Source organism: Amblyomma americanum, chromosome 10, assembly GCF_052857255.1.
Source record: "Amblyomma americanum isolate KBUSLIRL-KWMA chromosome 10, ASM5285725v1, whole genome shotgun sequence".
In the NCBI taxonomy this organism is placed as follows: Eukaryota; Metazoa; Arthropoda; class Arachnida; order Ixodida; family Ixodidae; genus Amblyomma; species Amblyomma americanum.
The window spans coordinates 43,570,890-43,589,614 of NC_135506.1; the positions used below are offsets into that span (position 1 = coordinate 43,570,890).

Sequence of the window (18,725 nt, forward strand, 5' to 3'; positions counted from 1 at the left end):
TACAGCATTTGCGTTACGGCTGCTGGGCTGGATGATTGCCACTTCCTCGCGGTCCATGCGAGACAGCCACTAAAAGTTACCCCACAGGCCAGCGCTCAGAGAGAAGCTGATTACTTACCACCAACGAGACCTCGAGCATTTTCATGTCCGCATATCGAGAGTGGAGCGTACCGCAATTTCATATGTGAGACTGACATAATTATGAACTTCGTGTAGTGTGAATGCGTTGCTGTGCGCGTTATAACAATTATATCGCGGAATCCTTCGAAACGATTGCGCGCCAGATTGTGAAGGCTGCTTGATGAATGGTCCTGCTATACATGGTAGTTTACATTTGTGTGTCTATTTATTTTTGTCACCTTTGTGTGCTTAACAAACCGATAGAAAATATTTTCGGTTTCCTAAGCACCGTTAACAGGTTGCAAACAAATGCGTACGATGTGCATGCGAGCGTTTTAGAGCGGTGTCTGCGTGCATGCACAGAATACTACAACGACCTGCGCTGCCGCAGAAGCATTAAACCTTGCCGTTTAAGATAATAACAATAAAAAAACATTCAGCAAAGCCTTCTGCGGACGCAAAGACAAGTATCAGGAAATCCATCCATTGGCTCGCTATGAAACCGGACACCGTTTTCAAGGCCACAAGAGATCAAATTAGAGTTCTCACGTGCCCCTCGAATCTTTGGCCAAACCATACTGTCTCCTTCCCACTATTTTACAACCGTATCAGCCGAAACACAGCCTGTTGGAACCGAACCATCAGACGCGGCAGCCGTCGCGACGAGGCGCGCTCGGAGCAGTCAGGAGGCGTGCAATGGCGGCGTGCTCACGTGACCAAAGATGGCAGCCCCCATGATACGGCGCTGTAAAGCGTCTATACAGACGTGAGTGGTTGGCTCGTCAGCGCGCGAGAACTTTGACGCGCGGGCAAGACACAGGTGGGCGTTGTTGCCACGCGTTGGTGGCTCCAACTACAGACAGCCACGGGGTGAAACAAATGCCCATATAGGCACTACGTTGCTCTTCGGAGGTGCGCGCTGCAAAAGGTAAAGGACAGTTCCTCGTTATCCACCAAGCCCCACGGATGCGCGCATGAAACGGTGGTACACAACAGAACAAAAAAAAATTGGATAGCACTGCACTCTGGTGCATTGGATAAATGCGAATGCATTTGTGTTTGAAAGTCAACTTTTCTTGCAAGTCATCGTTGTCACGTGACCATTGGATGACGTCGGCAGCTTTGTTTTGCAAGTCATCGTTGCCTGTCATCAAGTACACTGTACAGATCCCCAACACACTTTACCGCCGTACACACCACAACGCCCCTCTAATACGCTTGTGCCAACCACAGTTCGTGGAGAGGGCCTGGGTTCGAACCGCAATTCCGGCGAATTAACTTCATTTTTCGAACGATGTCGCGTGAGCGGACACGCTCTGACGACGGGTCCTGTACACGCCACTCGTGAGACAAGAAATGCTTTCGCATCGAAAGCTTTCGCCCGAGCAAGACGCCACTCTCCATGGACGCCGGAAAATGCCGAACACGGAAGGAACAAAGTCACCGTTATAACTAAGACTCGAAGGCGGCCAAAAACACGCAGAGCAAACAGGAAAGATTATATATATACCTCCGAAGAAAACTGTCCCGCCACGCTGGAGGGTCGCAAAGGCAGCAGACGTACGACAGGAAATGGAACAGGGAAACAAACACCTTGATAGCCGGCGCTATGATTCGACGCTGGGCCAAGGGAGGATTCCGAAGCACTGGTAGAGTGAAGCGAGTTAAGGAACACAGAGACTCCCGCACTAAGTTGCCAGAGCCCGAAAGTCGTGCGCACAACAAAACCGGCACCTCAGAGTAGCCAAATTCGCGTTCCCCACAACCGAACGGGAAGCCCCTCGCTGTTTACCGAATGAGCGAGGGTCTTTACCAAACACGAATAAAAACGAGTAAATAGTAAAGCGCGTTCCGGTATAACCAAGACCAGCCCGCGCACCTCACTTACCACGCGAGGGGAAAAAAAAAGGTGGTTATTTACGCGACGGCTGTTAGCGGCAATTCTTTACAAACCAGCGCGCCGCCGCGGTTTCCCACAGGGAAAACCGGCAGACCCTGACCCACACCGCTGTGGTGGTTTATAGGCGGTCAATTTAGGCGCGAAAGAGCGCGCGCTTATAGATAAATCAACACACACCCACAGAGACACGCGAGGTACAGGAGGGAGAGGTATCACAATGTACCACAGTCCACGAATGGGAACCGGCGCTTCCAAGAGCGGCAGTGGAGCGGTTCGGGTGGCAGCGTTAGGTTATGTACAGGTATATACGGGTGCGCAAATAACAAAGGGTAAACGTATAGCAGAGGGCGCGGCGCAAAATCAAGTAGGTATATGAGACTCAATGGTTTAGGCCACAATTAAACTCCACAAAGCGAAAAAAAAGGAGGATATAGATACTGGGCGAACGTGGCTGCTTTGGTTTACATGGCCATATATACACTGTCAGTATATATGAAATCTGGTGGTATGAATATAGAGAGATTTTGCAGATCCGGCAATACGTGATAGCGTATACATACTTCCCTACATGGGTACCGCCAAGATCTGGGCATATATGAAATTTTGTGCAATTTTATGAAACATATGGACATATATAGAATTTTGTCCACATATTAACCGTATTTACACGCATTTCCATATATGGTACCCTTACAAATATCGTCCCCTCTGTTTTTACACAAAAAATCCGGGCAGATCGGTTTATACATGAACGATGTTTACTACACTTACATATGTGGTCTCCTTCAGATATAGACTTTTATATGGGATTTTCGGGCGCATCTCGCCGAATGTAATCTGCATAGCCATATACGTACACTTGTGTTTAATACCAATATCCACCTGAGGACTATTTGCATAAAACCAGATATGGCATTTCCGCGAGGGCAGGAATTCTGCGGGTACATGGGGGTTGCAGCTTGCACAATGATTGGTTAATTGGAGGACAGGGGTAATCGCAAGGCAGTGGGAGAGGCCTGTGCACTGCAGTGGATGTAAATCAGTCGATAATGACGATGGCGACGACTGGTAATATGAAAGGGAAAAGCGCAGTTCACACTGAAGAACCAGGACTGCATTTAACTTCGGCACCGAAACTCGAAAAACTACTACCGCGAGGTAATTTTTCGAGAACTAAACTAATGAACAAAAACGAAACGTTTATTCCACACTCATACTCCTGCTGCAATCGTTGGTTATCTGAAAATCAGATGTTCCCCGTACGCCACAAGTTTCGTGCAGATACTCGCCTACTGAGTTCTCTTCGTAAGCTTCCTGTCGTGGCTGTGTACTGGTCGAACTATTCGCCCAGAGAACGATTTCGCTTTCTATCGCGGCCATATACTAGTCGAACTTTTCGCCAAGTGTGTCACACCAAGATTTCGACCCATACTTGCAAGTCGGCGTGAACCAACATGTCTTAGAAGGCGCCATCGAATCGAAGTTCCCACAAAGAATATATCTCCGACAAGGTCTCAGCACAAGTTTCGGAACATGTTCCCACTGTCCCCCTTTCTCCTATCCTCCGCTCTAACCTCAATGTACCCCCCGCGCTCAACAACATGCACCCTGAGCGGGACAGGGACCGCAGAGTAGCAAGGGCTCGGGCCCTCCGCAAACAGTATGGCGATGGCCATGAGGTGGACTACGTGGACGCAGCGGAGTATGGCAAACACAATCACTGACCCGTGCGGTTGGCCACAGGACGTACGCTAACGCCCCGCGTGTGTCAAATACGTAGGCGATCGAGCATTCGCATAGCTTCCATTGCCAACTGCGGCTGGAGGTTGACCCCGGTCATATATATATACGCGTGGCCATGAAAGCTCGCTCAAAGTCACAGTCGCGCAATACATCGTCGATGTTATCGCAAATGCTCAACGGGTGGTCAAGTTGCGCGAAACAGGCCGCAGGGTTCGTGTGCTAGTGAATATTCATCGCTGGTTAGCATACGAGCCGCTATAGTCGTATACAACTCAAGAACGCAGCGCCTTTCACCCCGTCAAAAGACCCCTTCCGGCCAATGGCGTCGGCCGATCCTCATGACTCTGCTAGCGTGGCAGTGCAGGGAGCGGCGCCACAATGAAGAAAGGTGGTCTATCCAGGACCACAGAGGGAAGCGATTATCCCCTTTCATCTGCCGCTCCCTGCATATTCACACTATCACGGTCATGAGAATCGGCCGACGCCATTGGCTGGAAGAGGGTCCCTTGACGCTGCGTTCTTAAATTGTACCCGACTATAGTGCACATCGGTGCATGAACACTTAGTGAACTGACCCTGAATGTTTCAACTTCCTTTTATGCGCCTGAGTAGGTGTCCACAGGTATAACTTCGAGGCGTTCGAAAATTAGCGCGATTCGCTGATTCCAGTTATGCCGCAATAACAACTTTCCTCGTCAAATCCACCGGGGTTTCCCAATTACGCAGCGTAATGTACGCCCAGTGACGAGGAAACGCCGGAAGTTGGGAGTACTTTACCCGCCCATTCCCACCGCTTGAGCAGAACACAGTTTTTTAAAGAGATTAACATTGTCTCGGAAGCTGACGCGCGAGAACGATTCCCACGCCACGCCCACAGTTCGCGCGTAGGCGTGCGAAATCCGCGCGAAGCCGCTCCTCGTGCCAGTTTAGCGCCTCGAGCGCGCGCTTGGCTACGCCACAGAGAAAGCGCGCGCAGCGGGATTAGCGCGAAATAAATGGGTGCAAAACAAATGCGTCCTCGCGGAAACGGATCGGCTCTCAGGCGCCTTCGCTTAGCACCGACACACAGTCGCGCCCATATGAAACAGCGACAGCAGTAGCAGCGCCTGCGATAATCCCCCCCCCCCCCCCCCCCCCCCAACGTATACTACACAACAACCGTCGGTCCAAGCGCCGAGCCTATCCATTTCAAGAACACAGGCGCGCGTAAGTGCTCCATAACCTCACTCTATTCAAGGAGAAAGACCGCTGGGAAACAAACCTTTCCCAGCGGGCGTCGCAAGGCGCCTTCGCTGCACGACGCCTGGTTCTTTAATCTTTTTTTTTTCTAACAAGCCGCATCAGCAAGAGCCCGAGATGCCTCTGCACGGTGCAGTCTCGGCACCGGTACAGAGCTTGTGCTGTACGGCCGGTTGATAGCGACAGCGCCGGCACACGGCAGAGCTCGCGCTACGGTCGCGGTGAGCACGACCTCAGGCAAATGCTACACTGAGAGTTAGAGTCACTGGGATCAGTGACTCTACGTAAGCAAACACATCGCCACGACATCGCGATGTATACGCCACCCGAGCATATTTACGCCGCCTTCGGCCGGTCGGTTCCGCGGGTAGCCACCGCGCATGCGCAGCAGCAGTTCGCCCAAAGGGCGCTAGATGGCGCCAGGTGCCATCTAGAGACCAATCAGCGCGCACGCACTGGGGGCGCACGGTAGCGGACCACGGTCGCTCATCAGGGATCGCGCTATGCTATAACTCTCGAATGCGGCAATGTCAGCGCGCGAACTACGCGGATGATGGCCACACGCTGAACGGCTCGAAAGCCATACAATGTGAAGAATTCAAGAGTGCCGATGAAGCGGCTTTTTTGACAGCGAGTGCTCCGAGCATGGAATACGAGAGTGCTCCTCCGAAGAAGAAGTACTGTGTGGAATAAATAAACTACGCCGCCGAACGTTGACCGCTTCTGGCCGCTCCGCACGCGATCGCTCTGAGAACACCCCACGCATATTCGGCTGGGGGGCGCTTACCCAGACTCGGATTCGCGGAGTTCTCACCCGACCTGAGCGCTGAGTCTGAGCATTCTTGATTGATAACTTTATAACTATGTACGACAAAGTTTCTTCTAAATTTTCCTCTAGACGTACATATCCAAAAAGCAATTTAAAAGATAGTGACGGAAAAACCAGAAAATTCGCAATTTCGCGCGAAAAGTTTGTTCCCTCTCAAACTGCTCACGACTGTATGCCCGCAAACGCAACGAGCACTTACAACGCAGTGGCGTCATCTGGCGATCATAGCGTAAACGTCTTGAAAATGAAAATTGGTTTTTTGGAGAAAGGAAATGGCGCAGAATCTGTCTCACACATCGGCGGACGCCTGAACCGCGCCGTAAGGGATGGATAAAGGAGAGAGTGAAAGGAGAAAGGAAGAAAGAGATGCCGTGGTGGAGGGCTCCGGTATAATTTCGGCCACCTGGGGATCTTTAACGTGCACTGACATCGCACAGCACACGGGCGCCTTTTGCGTTTCGCCTCCATCGATACGCGGCCGCCGCGGTCCTGTCAACAAAACGGAGCGCCCTTTCTGGGGATTTGCGACGGTCGCAACCTCCGAGCCAGATGGACAATATCCCGAAATTATCTCTCACAGCTTCGCACTATATGTAGCTGAGATGAAACGGAACGAAAGGCCGATGAGTCGTCTAGAGGTAAGGCAGCGAGCGCATCAAAAAAAAAAAGAAAAAAATCCGTGACAGCGACAAATCTGCGCCGATGCGAGCAGCGACCTTCGCAATTCCGACAGGCCAACCGGCTGCAATGCGTCAAACAGCGTTGGACGCCGCAAGCACGCTTCGAAGCGGGCTAGTTTTTTTTTTTTAACAAGCAATCCCATTTTCACACGTCTACAATACGCCTCGCCAAGAAAACTACAAGGTGCCGAGACATGGTTGTTTACCTCGGCGACATCGAATAGAAATGCCGTGACTACAGCATCTCTGACCACAGGCAGCACAATGAAATGGGACAACTACTGGCATTTCAGAAGAAGGACATCTGAGGACAAGTCCATCAAATGTCTGCTCTAAGTAAAGACACGTTAGCCAACTTGGCTCTTTTGGGGTTATACGCCGTCGGTTGCTCGGAGCAAAAGGCAGAGTTTTTGCAGCCTTCAAAAGGTGAATATTTTTTTCTCCTCCACTGGATACAAAATGATGAGAAAGGACTTCGTGATTGTCAAAGTGGCCTATAGCGTCCGAGATCAGCTACAAAGAAAAAAAGGGGGGGAGGAAGGGGGGGGGGGGGATGGGGGCTGACGTCGCCGCAATTTGCGAATGAGACCATTGAAGGCGAGCAGTACTTTTAGTTTCCTTTTTTAACGTGCCGTTTCTAGCTTGCCAGAACTCCGTTTCCAATAGACATCCTGGTAATTACAACGAGGTAATCAATGTACAGGAACTTAAATTTGACCTGCCCCTTTAATCCTGCAACGACCCAGGCATCGAAAACGTCGGATAATTCAAAGTTACGACCTTCCAGGACCCCATCATTCATGACTACTTCATGCTAAACACGTAAAAAAGGGAGATTTATTAACAAAAAGATAATTAGACAATAGTTAAATTAAGCTCATTGTTGCGATTTATTTCAACGGACGATAAAACTGCTCGCAGATACGCGGCCGCATGCAGATAAATCAAGAGGAAAATTCAACACTCCTACACACACACACACACATATAATATATATATATATATATATATATATATATATATATATATATATATATATATATATATATACACCAAAAGTGATTTCTTGCAGCTGATTTGGTCAATATAATATAAAATCACCAAAAATTGAAGAATAACAGGATTTAATTCATGACGTTTCGGCTGGAGGACCAGCCTTTTTCCAGCCGAAACGTCGTGAATTAAATCCTGTTATGTTTCTTCAATTTTTGATTCATATATATAATATATATATATATATATATATATATATATATATATATATATATATATATATATATATATATATATATATATATATATAATTTATCTGTCAGTGCAGCATTTCGATCGCAGCATGTTCACGATGTCTTGCCGTTAGGCTTAACTCTGAATTTATCTTTCAGCACGCCTGCTGCATGCGCCTCTGGCCCCTCAAGCATTGACCACTCTTCGATAAATATGATGCAAATCGCCGCTTACCTAATTGCGACAGAAGTTCGTGCAGTTCTGCCAAAAGAAATAAAAATTATTCACTTTTTTCTTTCCACGCTCTCTGTCAAAGGCGATGCGCGGGACTTTCCAAGGTTAAATGCGGCGCACGTTTTACTATCGGCTGCTCCGCTGTTGTTTTTTTTTCTTTCTTTCTGGCCCGCACTCGTTACTTTCTCCTCGCGGCCGCCGTGATTGCACCATCAACACTCATCAAGACGGGAAGTATCGCTCGCGCTCTAAACCGGCATCTGCGCATGTCTCCTTTGGAGAGGCGATAAAGAAGCCAAACCGATAAGCGCGAAACGCACAGCGACGCAACGACAAGAGAGTCCGATTGCGTCAGCGCACATACAACGCCGCATTAAGGTCACGAGAGAGCGCACGCAATGGAGTGGACTGCACAACTCTTTATTTGGATGCGTTCAGCGCATTGCGGGGGGGGGGGGACACGCTGAGAGAGAGACAAAATATCAGAAACCGTTGTCCGAGCTATTATCTCGACACTGAGATGGGGCGAGCACTGGATTGCACTTGCCCATGCCGTCCGTACGTCGTCTGCTTCACGTGCCACAAGCCCCGCATTTACAGCACAGTTCCAAGCAGGACTGTCTGTCGGACGCAACTCAAGACTGCGGTGAAGCTCCGCCAACATTCATAACCAGCAGACAAAACATTATCCTTCGGGCCATAGGTTGTTGGTGTTAAGAGCCCAAAGTTGCTGTCGCCCAGAGCTCTGTGAGCATCATCATCACCATCAGCCTGACTGCGCCCAATGCATGCAGGACAAAGGCATCTCCCGTGTCTCTCCAATCAACCCTGTCCTGTGCCAGCTGCGGCCACCCTATCCCCGCAGACCTCTTAATCTCATCCGCCCCCATACCTTTCTGCCTCCTCCCGCTGCGCCCCAGGCGGACGTACATCTGGCGTCTAAAGTTTACGGGACAGGGAAGTCACTGAAAAAAGGGCTATCTCCGTGTAGCCTGTGCGCACATGCCCATAATGGCGGGAAGTGTGCCCTGTTCTCGCACTTGAAGCGTAGACTGCCTATCCCGATTTCAGGCTGGGCAGAAGCTCAGGCGATAACGGCCAAATCAAAGGAATCGAAGACATATCCGTCATAATTACAATCACCGTCAACCTTACCCGCGTCATCGTCATCGTCAGCTCATTCGCAGAGCAAAGGCCTCTCTCTCATTGATATCCAATTGTACCCGCGTTGGCCGCGATCAAACAATCCCAGTCAACTTACTGACTTCCATCAGTCGACTCAGTTCACCCGATAACTATGCTGAAAAGCTGCTGGCCGAGACTAGACTACTGCCTACTCTGGCTCGGGGTGTTGGTGCCCGCTGTGGACGGGAGACGCACGAAGAGAATAGGACTCGTGGTCTTTTTCGTCTCACGAGAGCGTGCACTAAGTTCAGCTCAATCCGTCCACGTCTGCTGTCCGCTCCAGTGCCCACGTTTGCAACGACAAGCAAAAAAAAAATTCATGAACTGGTCCAGATCCGTACCACGGTAACGTTCCCTAAAGCATTCGGTCCGCACGCGGCCGCAAGGCTCGGTGCATTCCGGCACCCGCGCGCAACATCCGCACGAAAGAGTTTCGAAAAATCACTGGGGCGATAAATGCCATCCGAAGGCGGCGCAATAAGTTACTGCGCTCTCTGCTCGTCTAATGTAAGGAGCCCCTGTTACACCGGATGATCGAAGCCGGCGCCCAGTCGTGTATGTAGTCACCCCCCCTGCCAGCTAATCCCTGGGAGATTAGCCTCTTGACGTATTGTATACTAGCTTTTGGAGCATCTAAATTCAAGGCATGTCCAGGGGGCCGCGCACGGACCGACATATCCGCCCCGGGTTCACCAGCGCCTTGGTTGCTCTAACTTCAAAAGGGACACACTGCAAAAAATATATATAAAAAATCCGAGCGGGTAAGGGTGCCCACGAATACAAAGAACAGCACCCAATCCCCGAGCACAGTAATTCAACGCGGCCCAGTAATCTATATATAAAACACCCCGTCATGCATACAGCCCGTATATAATCCATACAAAACGCCGTCATACACGCGGCAGGTGGCAAGCTACAAACTGCAATGGCAGGTTTATGTAAGCTTTTACTTCACGATTTGTTTTTACTTTTATCGTTTTTGAAGTCAGCATTAGCGACTGACCGTCCATACGAGGAAGTTATTAATTGCTACATTAATCGAAACACGCCGACGCGGGTGAAACGAACGGGGGGGGGGGGGGGGGCACTTCTCGCCAAACTCTTCACTGTAAGACGTAAGAGAGGAGAAGAACCGTCATTCAAAGGGTAAAACGCCGGAGCCATATTTAAGCATTCCATCCGCGCAGAAGGGGCCAAGAGCGGTCGATCATCTTATATCCCCTGGTTATATACACTAAAGAAAAAAAAATAGAGCTCAGAGGAGACGCAGCATCAGCCAGGCGGATCTAAGTTTTAAAAAATAAAGAACGGCGGAGGGGTTAAATATAGCCGCTTCTCGTATTTTAACTTCGCGCACCGCCCAAACCTCCTCTTATCACACCGCCAACCCCCCCCCCCCCCCCCCCCCTCCCCCTTTTGAACTCACTGGCGGCAGCTTACGCCACGAGCATTAAGCACATGACGTAAGCAAAGCAAACAGAATGCGCCATCACGCAGACGGTTTTTGATGTTTTTTTTTATAGGGAAGCGTACCGCCGGCACGTAGGCGCCAATTTCGCCGAATTCACCCAGTACACGTACACTTCGAGGGATTAAGAAAAAAAAAAAAGGAAAATGGAACGAAGAGGACCTCCTCCGCATTCAATGCTCGGCAAGGAAAGGCAGTGAAAACGAAAAAAAAATTCAAAAACCAGCAAAAACAGAGAAATTCACTAGGACCAGGGAGTAAATTTAAAGCTGACGCCCAGAAAAAGAAAAAAAAACATAATTTAGCGTCAGAAGGCAGGGCTACCACGTATGTACACTGTACACGCCACAGAGAGGGCGGGCAAGAGGGTTAAAGAAAGGGCAACACTGCCTACGAAGCTGATGGGGGAGGGTCTTGGAAAAAAAGAGAGCGGGGGGGGGGGCAAAAAAAAAAGAAAGCCCGGTTTATTGACCTCTGCCACGAATTCGTATGCCGTCGGCGGCGTCGCCGCCGCAGTTTGCCGACTTATTATACGGCGCCCGTGCCCTTTTTGCCTCGGTGCCGGACCGAAAGACCGACCGACACAGGCCGCCGGCCCGCGGTGAACTCGCGAGGAGGGGGCACGAGGCCTCCTCATCTCTCCATATCTGTCACAGGCACAACGCGCCCTCCACTTCCTCTCCCTCTTGCCCTCCTTCTCTCTCCTTGTTGTGCGAGTCGCTGCTGGACTCAACTACGCACACACACACGCGCGCGAAGATGACCCGTGACCTCATCTCTCTTCCCCCACCCCCCTTACGATCGGATTATGTTTGTTGAAGATGATCACACAAGAACAGAGGCGAACGCGTTCGCTCCCCAGATCCGGCGAGAGTCGAGCTGGCACGTATATTTTACGAAAAAAAAAAAAAGGAGCCGGAACAGTGAAGCCACTGTGCGCGCGAATATATATATAACCTCTCTCTCACTCTCCATCTTGACGCTCACACACACGCACAATTCGTGCGCGCAATTCTTAAGCTGGCAGGGGGACCAGAGCCCATGCAGCCAAGCTTGCTTCGCTACTGGGATCGCTTCCGTCTTTGTTATGCGTACTTTCGTTATTCTTCGTACGCACAGCGTCACTCGATCCGCGCCCTATTCTCGGTACGGAGGGTCGGCAAATCAAGTGCCGCTCTTCGCAGAAATTCGCCCTCCCCGGCTGCCTTTCCTTTTCTTTTTTCCTTTCTTCGACTTATTTTTTCTATCGCCCAGAAAAGACCAACACACAGAAGGGGAGGGGAGAAACAGAAGCTCCTACAAGCTGCGACCCTCCTACGATGCCCCCCCCCCCCTTTTCTTTATCTCTCCCTCTCTTTACCACTAATTACATAATCGACCTTCTAGATACTTGTAACGCGAAGCGGGCCGAAAATCTGTTCGATACACGCGCAGTTCGAATTAAGGGGAGCGTGCGAATTACTCTCGATGCTGCCAGCACCGAAGCCGTTAATTCGAATAAAGCGAAAGCTCTATTAGGCGGAAGCTCCAATTAAGCGAAAGTTCGAATTAAGCGTAATCTCGATTCGGCGAAATTTCGAATTCACTGAAAGTTCGAATTGAGCGAAAGTTCGAATTAAGCGATAGTTCGAGATCAGCGAAAGTTCGAAGTAGAGAGAGCTCGCTGCAGTAGCCAGGAACGCGTGCCCGCATGCACGCTCGCCGGGAGAGAGTGTACGTAGCCCCGACCTGTGCTCCTCTTGGGGTGCAAGTCCCCAAAAAGGTCGCCTTTCATTCCCTTGGTCTTCAGCCCCAACAAACGGCTACACTAAAGAGAAAGGCGCCAGAGAGCAAATCGGAGAGGAGGAGGAGTGCGCTAAGCCTAATAACACACGGCGGCATATCATACAGACTACACACACACGAAAGCGCGGGAGAGATCATCTTCCGAGAGGCGGACGTGGGAGCGTCTGTTTTGGCGCTGATAAGCGTCGCGTGCCAGGCGCTTCCTTCGGGGAAATAGAACGGGAAACAGCCACCCACGCTATACGCGCTTCTTGAGACGCGGATGCGTACAGCAGCAGCAGCCGAGCCCCTCTTTTGACGCGGAAGACCAGGGGCATGGAACGATAAAGCACGCACCAATACAGCGAAACATCTCGTCACAGCGAAACGGTTCATAGCGAGGTAGCCGATACAACGAAAACAACGCGATTCCCTTCGAGATCTCAAAGGGAAAATACGCGCGCTAATCGCCTTACTTTGAGTAACCGGCTCGTCACGGTGGTTCAGCTGCTACGATGTTCGACTGGGGGAGGCTAAGGTCGTGGGATCGATCCCCGGCCGCCGGGGCGGCCGGATTTCGATGGATGTGGAACGCAAGGGACACGCCCGAATGTGTTACTCGATGTCAGACTTACCCGCAGGCCTCCATTATACCGCGTTTGTCACGGCATGTGCATGGGCCGCACCGGGACTTGAGCCGCGTACAGTGATGGACAAAAGTTAGCGGGATGCTGGTTCGCAGAAAAAAAAAAAAGTTTTCCGCCAAGCCGGGCAAAACAGTTTAACGATAACCATTTAATCACGAGGCGACACGTGCGTTGCTTCCACTGGAATAACATCAGCTGACTAAGTAAGCGAGGCAACGCGGAAATAATGTTTTTTTTTTTTCCTAGAATCCGCATCTATTTCTGTCCGGGACTGTAGTTTACGTACCTTAAAGCAACTGTCATAGTTTACAGTCTGTACACCATACCGGAAGCTGTAGCTTTTTTTTTTCTACAAGGCTTGTAATTACTTTTACAGGTACCAATCCGAGCTGGCTATTAAACTCTCTCTGAGTTCCAGGGTCGGCCTATCTACGGCTACATAGCCGCGTACACCACCAGCTGCATGCCGAACAAAGCTCGCGCGACAATTAAAAAAAAAACTATACTCGGACGGCTATACAGGTGAAATAGGTAAACACAGGAGACCGAAAACCAAAAAAAATAACATGCCAAAAAAAAAAACGGTCACCCAGCGTAGCGCATTTTTCCAGGTTTGACTTCCTCCGGCCCAATTTCGAGAAAAAAAAAATTCCATCTCCCCACATCTGCCATGGGAGCGCGTTGGCGCGCGCGCAGCAAATGTGGCTCTCTATGTAAGCTCTCTTTCTCTTATCGAGGTCACCGCGGGCGCCGGCTAACGCAAACGCGGGACGTGCACTACGTGCAGGAGTATATACGTGCGCGTACACACATGCGCGTACTGTACGCGCGCGCCACGCGGGCGACGCGGTGAGAAACAAAATCTGTTACGCTGCCGTCGCGGGGGGGGGGGGGGGGGTGGGGGGGGGGGGGGGGGGGGGGGGGGGGGGGAGCGCGCCCGGTGACCCGGATTCGAGCGCTACGCAGGCCTGGCAGCGGCGCGCACGGGAGGGGCGGGCGTTCCAAGGGGCGGGCGCTCTTTCCTCCTAACACGCATCCCGGGAGGTGAAAAGTAAAAATCGGTAAACAAATTTCAGATAAACAAAACCCACAAGCACAAGAACCACACAAACCCAGACAAACAAAAAAAGCCGGGAGTCGAACAAGCATCATCGTCCGAAATAACACCTGTCGCAACGGGAACTGCTTCGCCATTTTAATAAAGAGAAGACCGAATTAGAGAGATTTAGCAAAGAGAATACGAACTATAGAGAGTTGGATACAAAACAAGAATGCAACGGCAATTGTCCCTCAAAGCAGCAGCTCCGCTCCACCAATGACGTCGCGACCCGATGTCATGTTACACCGCGGTACCTTGTATACCTGCTAACGGCTGTGGTACAGGTGCGAGGCGGTTGGTCGTGACGTCACGGCAACAGCTTGACGCCATTGGATGAGGGACTCCAGGTACAAAGCAGCTCCCTTCAAACAATGGGGCGGCGCGACCCGATGTCATGTTACACCGCGGTACCTTGTATACCTGCTAACGGCTGTGGTACAGGTGCGAGGCGGTTGGTCGTGACGTCACAGCAATAACTTGACGTCACTGGATGAGGGACTTCAGGTACAAAGCAGCTCCCTTCAAACAATGGGGCGGCGCGACCCGATGTCATGTTACACCGCGGTACCTTGTATACCTGCTAACGGCTGTGGTACAGGTGCGAGGCGGTTGGTCGTGACGTCACGGCAACAGCTTGAACGCCATTGGATGAGGGACTCCAGGTACAAAGCAGCTCCCTTCAAACAATGGGGCGGCGCGACCCGATGTCATGTTACACCGCGGTACCTTGTATACCTGCTAACGGCTGTGGTACAGGTGCGAGGCGGTTGGTCGTGACGTCACAGCAATAACTTGACGTCACTGGATGAGGGACTTCAGGTACAAAAGCAGCTCCGCTCCACCAATGACGTCGCGACCCGATGTCATGTTACACCGCGGTACCTTGTATGCCTGCTAACGGCTGTGGGTACAGGTGCGAGGCGGTTGGGGTCGTGACGTCACAGCAATAACTTGACGTCACTGGGATGAGGGACTTCAGGTACAAAGCAGCTCCGCTCCACCAATGACGTCGCGACCCGATGTCATGTTACACCGCGGTACCCTTGTATACCTGCTAACGGCTGTGGTACAGGTGCGAGGCGGTTGGTCGTGACGTCACAGCAATAACTTGACGTCACTGGATGAGGGACTCCAGGTACAAAGCAGCTCCCTTCAAAACAATGGGGCGGGCGCGACCCGATGTCATGTTACACCGCGGTACCTTGTATACCTGCTAACGGCTGTGGTACAGGTGCGAGGCGGTTGGTCGTGACGTCACGGCGCAACAGCTTGACGCCATTGGATGAGGGACTCCAGGTACAAAGCAGCTCCCTTCAAACAATGGGGCGGCGCGACCCGATGTCATGTTACACCGCGGTACCTTGTATACCTGCTAACGGCTGTGGTACAGGTGCGAGGCGGTTGGTCGTGACGTCACAGCAATAACTTGACGTCACTGGATGAGGGACTTCAGGTACAAAGCAGCTCCGCTCCACCAATGACGTCGCGACCCGATGTCATGTTACACCGCGGTACCTTGTATGCCTGCTAACGGCTGTGGTACAGGTGCGAGGCGGTTGGTCGTGACGTCACGGCAATAACTTGACGTCATTGGATGAGGGACTTCAGCTACAAAGCAGCTCCATTCAAACAATGGGGCGGCGTGACCTGATGTCATGTTACACCGCTGTACCTTGTATACCTGCTAACGGCTGTGGTACAGGTGGAAGGCGGTTGGTCGTGACGTCACGGCAATAGCTTGACGCCATTGGATGAGGGGCTTCCCCTGAGGAAGCATTTTCCGCTTCGTTCTTGAGTGGCGCAACCACGGCTCTATAGTGTGTGTATACAGGGTCATGCCGAGTGCCTCCTAGGCATGCGCACTGGCCATTGAGGGGGACGCGCCCCTGTATACTGTGCATGCGCGGGAAGGACTTGCGGAATGGTCCGATACATCGTCTACGCTAGCACGCCACCGCTATGATAGACCCGGTGAGCCAACTCGAGGGTCAAGTGAACCTTGAATTTAGCAACTCCCACATGCGCAGCATGTCGCTCTTGCAGGACCTTGCATATCAGGTCATTCCAGGCTAGATGGCAAGATTTACTATCCTACCCGCTTCATCGACCGACCTTGCATACAGAACCTTGTCACTGCCAAACTGTGGCGGACGCGCCTGCCATCTTGACCCCCCCCCCCCCCCTTCCTTCCTTTTTTGTAGTGCGACCTTGAGAGCCGCAAAATTAGAAAACTTTTTTTTTTCTGCGCACGTGAACGCTTCACGAGCCGCTCTTTCACTTGGAACGAACGGTGGTCGTGTTAAAAACTTGCCGTTGGGCTAACTGTAATATATCATTCTGGTGTTGTGCAGATCGAAATTACGAAGAGAAGACGGATGAGGTAAGCGAAGACACGGACAAGCGCAGGTAATACGTTTAACCGCACCTGCATGTCTCGCCCCCGCTTACCTCTCTGGCTTCCTTCCCTGGATTCCAAGCCACCATGGTGCCAATTTCGACGCTGGGCGAGACAGAATAATAAGTAGAACTTTACGAGAATTTAACAAAAAGACTGTAGGGTTTTATCGTAGCTAAACCGAATAGGACGTCCAAAGGCACCTGAAGCAACGCCGGCTCAAATTTAACCGCGTGCAAGATCTTACACTTAGCCCCTATCGGCAGTTCCGCGCATTGACGGAGAAGCTGTGCCAAGTCCTCCGCCGCCGGTGCTTCGTCAAAGGTTGAGGCTTCACACGTACATCGGGTTTTTCAGCTCAGCTCGCGAAGTGGAGCTTTCGCGATAAAAGAAAACGATCCGAAGTTCAAAGAGCGCGACAAGTTTTCGGCGAAGCTTGCCCATGGCTCGGTTCTTCACTGTGTGGCCATTTCCCTGTGGCACTGTGCACAGCCCGCCGAACCACTGCTACTAACAACGACCAAGAAGAGGCAGTGTTGTAGTTATGATGCGCGATACTGAACAAACAGCTAGCACGACGACAGACGACAAGCAACACACGACAAACTCGAAACAGGGGTCCCATCCAACTTTACCCCAAACTAGTTGGTACGACGGTACGATGGACAAACACTCCGGTGCAGATACACGGGAAACTGATATGCAAAAAGAAAGGAAAACCAGTGCCGCCGCCAGTACTGAACGCAGCGTGCAAGTGAACGTCGCAGTGAAGCTGAACGTGCGCTTACATAACTGTACAGGTCCCCCAGAGTCCAGTTCGAGGTATCCACATAGTTCACAGTGCATGTGCCGTTGCACGAGAGTGATCTACTTACTTCAGTGACCTACAAACATGCAGTGACGTGGATGGATGGATGTATTCGTGCGTTCATAAAACGTCCGTATGGGTCACTCTACACCCATGGCTGGTATGGGTCACTGGAGGATGATCCACACCAACGTTCTATGAACGCACGAACTACATCTATGAACCATGCCCATTTTCCGCGAACGCATGAACCATATCCACGCCCCACGAACGCAAGAACAATACCCACGTTCCATGCGCAGTACTAGTTCTGCACCAGCGCGGCAGCCTTACGTATGTTTCATGAACCGTACCAGTTCACCATAAACGCATAAACCATACCCGTGTTCTAAAAGTACACCCATTTTCCACGACGCGTGACCGTGCTCCACTCCATGAACGCATAAGCCATACCCGCGCTTCGCGTTCGCAAAATCCAGGTGACGTGTTCCACATCTGAGCATCCTCAATGCCTGTCACACTACGTATACATTCGGTGCTTCCGCACTGTACTATTCTTTTTGTTTCAATTTCTCCCAGCCGCGCTCATCCAAAGGGGAACACACCCGGCGCTTGACACCACCTGGCACATCACCACCACGTATAGTATAAATCGCGGCGGAACGCTCTGACGCAAGCGCTCTCACCTGTCGACACGTGGCGTAGCGTTTAGTTCCGAGCACGCAGCAGTAAGGCCGCTGGAAAGCCGCCATTTGGTTACAACGCCTGCCGCGCAAGGTTAACGCTTTCGCAACCCCGTACACCCGGCACACCAAGTTGGGGACGCCTGCCAGCCTGTCCGTGCACGGAGGAGGAACGCCATAGGCGCATCCCGGCGGGTACGCATACCCAATGCCCCCTCATACTACGAGGCTTTTTCCTTGTTTTTTTTTCTTCTTTTCCAGCTCCACTGCAGGCCCCTACCAACTAAATACGACCACCTCCACCACCCGGAATGGCAGGACGTTTATAATGGGTGGAGAGAGAGAGTTGGAGGAACGCAACGTGCGAGCCAACTTGGCTCGGTGAAGAGAGGGAGAGAGGAGGAAAGAGGAAATAAACGAACAAGACAAGCACGTGCACAAGGAGCGCGTTAACCTTGAACCACCACGCAACGCTCTGCGACCAACCAGAACAGGTGGAGGGAGCGTGCAAGGGGAGAGAAAACGAAAGGTACACAGCCCCCCCCCCCCCCCCCTTCCCTCCTGCCAACCAGCAGCGGCGGCGACAAGCACACATCCGCGGAAACGCTACAAGCAAACACAGGCAAACGCATCTCGAGCCATCGGGCGCCCTGTGGCGCAGGGTATAAAAACGCGGATGCTTAACATAACCCACCTTACCACTT

At 51.4% G+C, this 18,725-nt stretch overlaps 1 protein-coding gene across 2 annotated transcripts in view; it reads right to left on the minus strand.

Annotated features, from left to right (window-relative positions):
* LOC144107991 (uncharacterized) overlaps positions 1-18,725 on the minus strand; it is a 162,377-nt gene that overhangs the window by 83,950 nt on the left and 59,702 nt on the right. The window lies entirely within an intron of this gene.